This window comes from Haliotis cracherodii, unplaced genomic scaffold (genome assembly GCF_022045235.1).
Source record: "Haliotis cracherodii isolate W230 unplaced genomic scaffold, xgHalCrac1.p SCAF_59, whole genome shotgun sequence".
NCBI classification, from domain to species: domain Eukaryota; kingdom Metazoa; phylum Mollusca; class Gastropoda; order Lepetellida; family Haliotidae; genus Haliotis; species Haliotis cracherodii.
Window position 1 is genome coordinate 25,191 of NW_027266318.1, and position 9,349 is coordinate 34,539.

The 9,349-nt window shown below is 38.8% G+C and overlaps 1 pseudogene; it reads right to left on the reverse strand.

The window, feature by feature from the left end:
* The window catches only part of LOC139444589 (GRB10-interacting GYF protein 2-like), a 33,333-nt pseudogene extending 24,252 nt beyond the window's left edge, over positions 1-9,081 (reverse strand).
* Positions 9,082-9,349: the final 268 nt, after the last annotated feature.

Below are 9,349 nucleotides of genomic sequence, written 5' to 3' on the forward strand. Positions count from 1 at the left end.
TTATCACTTGGTGGATAAAGGTACCTAAACCTGCGAGTAGATTTTTTGTGTATTTCGTTTTCAATGGCGTCACCAGTAGTCTGATGGCAAATGGCAGTAAAGTCAACCTTCCTGATGGTAAAAGTTGTAGACAATACGGAAATGTCATGATTCTTTCCTGAATCTTACTATGTTCGGACAAGCTGACTCAAGGTAATTTCAATTCCTGAAGAATATGTTGGTGAAGGTGTCAATGATTCAGCAGTAATTACTGATTATGATCTTGTTGCTAGGTGATCTGAAATAATCTTAATGTTCACAACATGTTTGATATTTGGATTACTAGTGACCTTGACAAAATTATCCCAAAATATATTCCAACTGAGTCTGGCCAAGAGATAATATCCCAAGTTCAGTTATCCAAAAGTCAAATCAATAATGGCCTTAACCATTTCTACACACAGAACATTTTGACACTTCCAACTTGGCAACCATAACAGCTGTGCTTAAAATGTGATCATCTGCATCAAAAACACAGACAGTTGTCAGCATCAGGCTTACACTTCTTCCCATCCATCTTTGTTCTGACCCCGCGATCTCCCAAAACCACCGCCGTTCTCTGCTTGGTCAAAGGGCTGAGTTCTTGGAGGGAAACCATCGCCTCGTCCCCGCCCTGAAAAAGTGCCATCTTCGTAAGAATGACACAACCATCATGAATTACTTCACACTTATATCTACAGTATCTGGTGATGGATATTTGAAGACTGTACATGGAGATGAACTTCTGAAGTACTTTAAACACATCATGGAAAATCTCAAAGTAAGGTCTTAATTCCAGCCTTGAGTGAGTGAGTGAGTTGGGTTTAACACCGCTTTTAATATTATTCCAGTTATATCACGGCGTATCAGCTTAATGTGGGAGGAAATCCCGAAGTGATGCAGGTCTCAGACGTTTACCACTTCAGTAAAACCCACGAGCACGGGTATGATGCCAACAAACCTAGAAATATAATTGGGGCGAACCAGGATTCCAACCCACAATCATAGGTTTCTGACATGCCCAAGGGACGCAACTCTGCACAGTGAATCGTAGAGCCTTAGACGACTGGGCCGCCTGTGCTCCTTCCAGTCCAATACCACAGAATTCATAAACAGGTATTCTCAGTAACTGAAGCCAAACAGTTCTCACAGAGGGCTGAAACAATACACCAAGGTACTGCCATATCAAGCTCGGGATCATGATGTCTCTCATTCAAGATCGATATCTCGTCTTCGATAAATGGTTTCAATAACATCTGCACATCAGATGGTGCACAAACTATTTCTGACTAACATTTCAGCAATATTCATTATTCAATCTGATCATGTATTTGTGTTGTCATAAAACCTATCTAAAAAAGATCCTGTGAAAAGATTTGACTTTTGTTTGGTTATTCGGTCACGAGTATATCATCTTAGCCAAGGGTACTCTGGCAAGGACCACGTTGTTCCCGACACAGTGATACATATATTGCGACATTGGTGCATTGTTTCAACCCCTGTGGTCACCAGGTGATTGTTGCGTGCCTACCTCTGCCTCTCCCCCGGTCTCCACCCCCTCTGCCCCCTCGGACTGGCTGCCCCCCTCGACCCATGGACCGGAGCACTGTTGTACTGTTCACAGACTGAGACATCAACCTCTGTAAAAGGAAACAGAAACTTGTGATAATTCATGTCCAGGCTGACCAAGGGTTCTCATAATAGCTGAGCAGTCAGTTCAAAAAACTCTCCTGAAAAATCCTCATACCAATTTTCAGTTGATCTTTGTTTTAGCATGTGGACAATTATTAGATGAGGATGCGGGACAAAAAGAAATGTTGCCAGGTTCTGACATATACTAGCACTTTATCCTTAAAAATTTTACATAAAAAATGTAAATGCACATTCCTCTTTGATCCTACCTGCAAAATGTCAACGAGAAACTTAGGTGAGGTAAGGTGAAATGGGGTTTAACGTTGTGTCTAAGATTACTGCACTTCTATAGCAGCGAGCATGCACGTCTATGTGTGTTTGTGTGTGTGGCTGCTTGAACTAGTCTGAACTGATGCCGATTTATAGTGCTAGCCCACTGAGATACCATGCCGCAGTTTAACATGAATACCCCACTCAGACACAGTATACTGACTCCGAGCCGACACAGTCCTTGTTTTAGCCCCTAAATGCCGAGCGCCAGACAGGGTAATAACAAGTACCATCTTTTAAAGTCTTTTGGTACGACGCGGCCAGGGATCAAACCCTGGACCTTCCTTTAGTTCATATCTCAGTACACAATCCAGTGATTGATATTGTGAGCAATTATCCACGACGTCCTGGTACAATGACACACTATTAAACTCAACCAGACTACCCAATCCATCAAGTGGCGTCTTTAAGACCAACACAAGTTGCTGGGGACATTCTCACCTGGAATCCACCCATGGCACTTAAAATGAATAATACTAAACAAGTCCTCAAAAGCATTTTAATCCCTTACCTGTTCTTCCTCAGTTAGAGAAATTAGAGCTAGTGGTTTCTGCGCCTCTTCAACGTAGACTGGCGGGAAGTTGACAAGGTCTTCAGGGGCTTTGTAATTACTGTGAAAGAGGGCTAGCATCTCCTCCCGCCCATATCTGTATTCTGCTAGCTTGAATTTGCCCCCTAACCCAGGTGTGGGCGGGGGAGACGCAACACTGTTCCCGCCAGACAGCTGTCGGAGCCTGGGGAACACGAGCAAGGCATTTTAACAATATTCTACATCCATCATCAGGAATGGCTCTCAAGAGTAGTGACACGCTGGAAGTTAGTGTGTCAACACTATACACTGGCTGGTTATACACTGGCTATCGATATAGATCATGGAGATCGCTAATCACTAACTATGTATCAATCAATTATCAATAAATATCACAGAAGTAACTTTTAAGCAAATATGCAAGAAAAAAAGGGGTGGGGTGGTGAAACAGCATTTTAGTCATATCACCTGGACTTTAACGCTTAATTTCACACATTGTAATATACAGCCTCAGCTATATCACACGATACACATCTGCAGTGAGGAACTGAGTCTGATTTTGACTCTGGTTCAGCAATATTCTGCAGCTGTTTCATAATCTGACAGTGTTGTAGCTAGGTGCTCATTCAAAGTCAGCACACACCATCAAACACCTCGCCCCTCATTAATACGCCATGCATATATTACTTATCTTCAATGAATACTCTTCCTCTTTGTCATTCATATATTAAACATAACAAATTTTGTTTTAGACACTGTTCTTGAACACGGTTTAATACAATCGTCATTGTACATATCATGGTTCCAGTAACTTCAAATTTCTGTTTTCAAGGCCACACTTTATTTTTTCAGTTGCTCTACGGATCCGCTAACCCTAACTTTTTGTTGAAATGGAAAAAAGAAAAATTCACAATCTTTTCTATATCCAGCCAATAAGATGAATGTTCCACCATAAAAATATTTTCTAAGCAAGGATCCAAAGTCGACATCAATGAAACATTGGGAGTAAAAATAAGGTTTGTTGTTCATGAAACGATACATCTTCCTTGGCAAGAGCGTCCACTAGCCTTTTAAATCAAAGTCTTGTTTCCACCTTTGCCACATCAAGCCCACTTTCCTGTGTTAAATATGATTGGACTATCACACATATCGATAGGTTTCTCCTTCTTACCGACAGGTATTTTCCCATAAAAATTCTGTAAAGCAATTAAAAAAATGTGGCCTTACAGAGATAAACCCCTTTGTGTATGTACTTACCATTCAGGGCCAAATTTGAGAGTATCTGCCATTTTAATATTTGTTGAATAGCTGAAAACAATAAAGAAAAGTAGACATAATCAAATAATCAGATACAGAAATATTATTTACAGAAAATCTGAGGAATTGGGAAAATTTTAATTCAATTTTAACTTTCATTTCCTGCTGACATGGGGCCAAATATCGGCCTCTGAACAGATCTAAATAAATCAATGTAACCTTCAACCCAACACAAGCAATATATCTGTGCACTGAATTTGAAATAAATGGAGACCCCTGGCATCTGAAAATTACGGGTAATACTTGTAACATGATATACAGGGGAATACCAGCATTTTTCTATTGATTTGGGTGTCTAAAGTGACAACTGTACCAACAACAAATCAGATATAGAGTATCTGTGAAGCATTATTATGGATGGGGATTTCCTTGTATGAAACAAAATTAGTGTTTTGTTTTGTTTGTTGTTTTATGCCGCACTCAGCAATATTCCAGCTATATCACGGCGGTCTGTAAATAATTGAGTCTGGACCAGACAATCCAGTGATTGACATTATGACCATCGATCCACGCAATTGGGACAGATGACATGCATCAACCAAGTCAGCGAGCCTGACCATCCGAACCCGTTAGTTGGCTTTTACAACAAGCATAGTCGCCTTTTACGGCAAGCATGGGTTGCTTGCCGACCCATTCTACCCCGGATCTTCACAGGTGCATGTCATCATATCCCAGTTGCGTGGATCTATGTTAATGATGTTAATCACTGGATTGTCTGGAACAGATTCGATTATTTACAGACCACCGTCATATGGCTGCAATATTGTTGAGTGAGGCGTTAAACGACAAACAAACAACAAGATATCACAGGACACACAGCCATGTCACATCCGATTGTCATCTAAGTAAATTGGATGTGTAAAGTACATTCCATATGTATGCAACCACAACTACAGCCGAATTGTACTTAATGATTCAAACAGCCATACTTTTTGAGCATCCAATGGGATATGCAGGGCACATTATGTGCGTCAATTTTCAATTTTTCTGTCAAGGACATGATATTATGCATCCGGTAAAACCCTGCATAAACCCTCATCAGTAAAGCAGGGATTTATCTACATCAGCTCAGTGGCTGACAGTCAAAATTCGCCATTCCTCAGTCCAATCTTTTAACAATATCACACTGTTTTCCCAAGTTGCCTGCTAAAGGCCCTCAAGTTTGGAATCCTAGATAAATCTGTATAGAGTGAGGTATCGCTGCCTCCACAACAGTTTCAGTAATAGTATTTCATTAATGCCTCTAGTTTGAGTCTTAACATGGGGAATGAGTCCACGCCAAATGTTAAGTTTCATAGAAAACAAAGCATTGCAGTTTTACAACACATTTTCACAATGAACCAATATCAAAATGATCTAGAAAATGAGTTAAATGAGTTGAATTTTACACAACGAATCAAAATCCAGTCTGACGAGAAAACATTTCAATCACTGAGCTACTTAACACCCCAGATAATATGAGTAAGTATTACTGGTTTACTGCCTAGCCAACATGTTAGAACATGATATTTTAAGAGACAAAAGCTGAGTTCAGTACACCAAAACTGGGTTTGTATTAAAAGTAACAAGAAAAGAGCGTTATCAATATCCCCCCCCATGGGGCACATCGGAGTATTGTTTGTTCATACAGTACTTATAGAAGTGATTAACATGGAAGTAAATCCTAACTATCATAAAAAAACAAAACAGGAGTCCTAAGTTTTTGAGAAAATTTGTCCCCATTGAGTAGCGGACGGACAAACATTCCTTTATCACCCATCCCACTTAGGATAATAAAAGCAATCAAAGAGGTTGAGTGATATTGTTTGTCTTTTGTCTGTTGTTTAATGCCGCACTCAGAAATATTACAGCCATATGGCGGCTTTCTGTTACTAATCAAGTCTGGACGAGACAATCTGGTGATTGACATCATGAGCATCAATCTTCACAAAGCCTGACCACCAACCATGTTAGTCGCCTTAGTCATACAACAAGCAGTGTCGCCTCTTATGGCAAACATGGGTTGCTGAAGACCTCTTCTCCACCCGGATCTTCACGGGTGTTGATTGGTATTCACATGATGTAGCCACTAGTATGACACGGCTACTTCACGTAATTGTTCATAGTGAATCGTTTGTGTCAAATATAGCATTTTGTCCCAATGGCAGATTTTTTCAGAAACAGAATAAACATGAGAGAACATAAGATGCCTTTACACATATATCATTCATATATACACAGCAAGATACACATGATAAAGGGCATTATTACCTGTCATTGATAAACACTCAATTATTCATGATATAGAACATGAGAAACCTAAACAAGTGTTTAACATGATAGATCTTATTCTTATGGGGTTATCAATGCAAATGAAACTATTTCCTTCGTTAATCAAATACCTTATCATTAAAGTGACTTACGAGGAAGTACATGAAGTAGCTTATCTTTAAATCTAAATAAAATTTGAAGAAATAGTTGAATTAGATTATTATATTCTTCATAACAAATCGATATCTTTGAGAAGCAACACCATCCTTGTGTCTGTATGGAAATAAGTTCATCATTATAGGAGTTTTGTTTGTTGTTTAACACCGCTCTCAGCAATATTCCAGCTATATGACGACGGTCTGTAAATAATCGTGTCTGGACCAGACAATCCAGTGATTGACATCTTGAGCATCGATCCACGCAGCTAGGATACGATGACATGCATCAACCAAGTCAGGGAGCCTGACCACCTGATCCCGTTAGTCCCCTCTTGCGACAAGCATAGTCGCCTTTCACGGCAAGCATGGGTTGCTCTAGACCTATTCTACCCCGGATCTTCACGGGTACATTGAAGTAGTCCTTCCCTCTTTATCAACAATTGTAAACTGATACTGAAACAAACATAAAAGGGTGGTCACATTTGCAACGCTTCAGGAAGATGGATCACAGTGTTTCCTTCCCTGTAATATTATCAACATATTTACTCTCTTCAAAAGGTGGGATTTGTTTTAAGTTCTTAAATTCAGAGGCGTTTAAATAATTAATGACTAAAACACTGACGTCTTTTCCTCATTGATCCTGTTATGAGGAAGTCATATTAGTAATAAATACTAAGGAATACTGCAGTCTTGGAGTCAAAATATCGGCCTCTCTGCAGGTCTAAATAAATTCCTGATAGGATATTTTTTATCATGTTGATAGGACCTTCTATCATATTATGACCAAATACGTTTGAAAGAATCTTCAGGAGAAAATCAGTCAATGTCCTAGAAAATAAATCCCTTTTCACATTATCATGATAAAATTAAAGAACATGAGAAAACTGCAACATTGCCAGTATCGCCCAAAAGGCCGAGTCAGATGGTCTCATAGTAAAGCTATCCTAAGGGCTAGTAGAACTTCAGACCATGGAGGTGGGGGTGGGGGGCATCCTTACACGTTATCACTTTTCAAGCTGGTAATATGTCTCAAGTTGCATCGCTTATAACATACAGCAATGTTGCAAAGTCAACACAATTCTTCTACAAACATCTAGGCTAACAAACGACCATGTGGTCAGTCATTTCATCTCATCTTGAACCTTATTGAACCCTATAGCTAACAAGTCACATCAAAATAAGTTGCATTGTTTGGATTGGTATCTGTTACTCAATGTTATCACTTTTCAAGCTGGTAATATGTCTCAAGTTGTATTTGCTTATAACCATGCTTATAACATACAGCAATGTTGCAAAGTCAACACAATTCTTCTACAAACGTCTAGGCAAACAGATGACCATGTGGTCAGTCATTTCATCTCATCTTGAACATTATTGAGCCCTATAAATAAAAAGCCACATCAAAATAAGTTGCATTGCTTGGATTTGTATCTGATACTCGATGAAAGAACTTTGACATCAGTGTTCAACAAATACACTAACCCACAAAACAAACAACTTGTAAGTGCAGGACTATCTCAAATGCTCCCATTAATTCATGATATTTGCATAACTTGATAAAATTGAGCATGTTAGATTGACGACATAATATTAATCAATATTTGACTTCAAGTGTTCAAGCTATAGTGGGATTATTTCAACTTAATGTGATATTTAACTTAATGTCTAAGGACTAGTTTGTTGGTTTAAATATACATACAACACATACATGACATATGCCGTAGATACGAAAATCTCTTACATTTCCTTACAGTAACACAAAGGCTTGGAACTTACTACGGACTCCAGTGTCCTTATATAGTACAGGTTCAGACTACTCCACTGTGTATGTCCAGATTAAATGTGAATTTATTATTCTTAATTGACTGTGGGTTTGAAGTACTCAGTGGATTTAGCTGTATACTGTACTGTGGTTAATCGGTGACATACATGCAATAAAACCCATCGACATGATTAAGTGAATCATTTCTTTACTCAACAGATACCTGATCAAATATTATGATGGCAGGTTCTCTTAATGCGGTCATTTGACCCAAACACAGCTGACAACAGCCATTTAGACTAACAAAACATTCAAAATTATATGGAACCGTCTCCTGAAGGCTGAGGTGATATCGTGTGGTGATGTGTCTGACAACTATGTCATCTATTATCCTACAGCAGTCTCTTTAGAAGACAGATTATTGGAAAGGTAAGTTTTGTAAATAATTGTGTCATTTTGTCATTGAAACGCAAAACAATTAACTTATTCACAAGTATATATTCAGTATTCATAGTCTGTCACACTACATCACAAATACAACAATACTTTACATAGGTACTTTGAAACTGGATGTGAGTTAAATGCACCAATAACATGTCAGTATGCAACCTTGCGAGATTATTGTTTCGCGTGCATGGCAAATTCTTAGGGAGTGAAATTGTGAAGACACATGATGCGCAAAAATATTCATATTACTACATCAATACCCTATTCATGTGTCATAGAGCATCGGTGCATAAGGTGGAAAGACATACATAATTTGACATTTACAATGAGCAATAACTGTCAATCGATAAGGATGTGCAATAAGTAAAATATTTACACTTACAGATGGTAAGTAGGCCTATGCAAATCGTCGTGGTTTGTAACGGTACCAGATGTCAAGCGACAAACGGGCATAAAACATTGATGAAATACGGTTATACGGTGTTTAATTAATAAATTGATATTGTCAGACATAGAAACAATGATTATAAGACCCCAAGATTGTGCCAGCAAAGTTACCTTGCCAATTTTACCAGCTTTCACACGAAAGCACACAACCAGATTATTGGAAACGTAAGTTTTGTAAATAATTGTGTCATTTGTCAAGTAAATATTCAGTATTCATAGTCTGTCACACTACACCACACGTAAACCATCAAGGAAACTAGGAGCCTGTCATGTTAGACCATCAAGGAAACTTGGAGCCTGTCATGTTAGACCATCAAGGAAACTAGGAGCCTGTCATGTTAGACCATCAAGGAAACTAGGAGCCTGTCATGTTAGACCATCAAGGAAACTAGGAGCCTGTCATGTTAGACCATCAAGGAAACTAGGAGCCTGTCATGTTAGACCATCAAGGAAACTAGG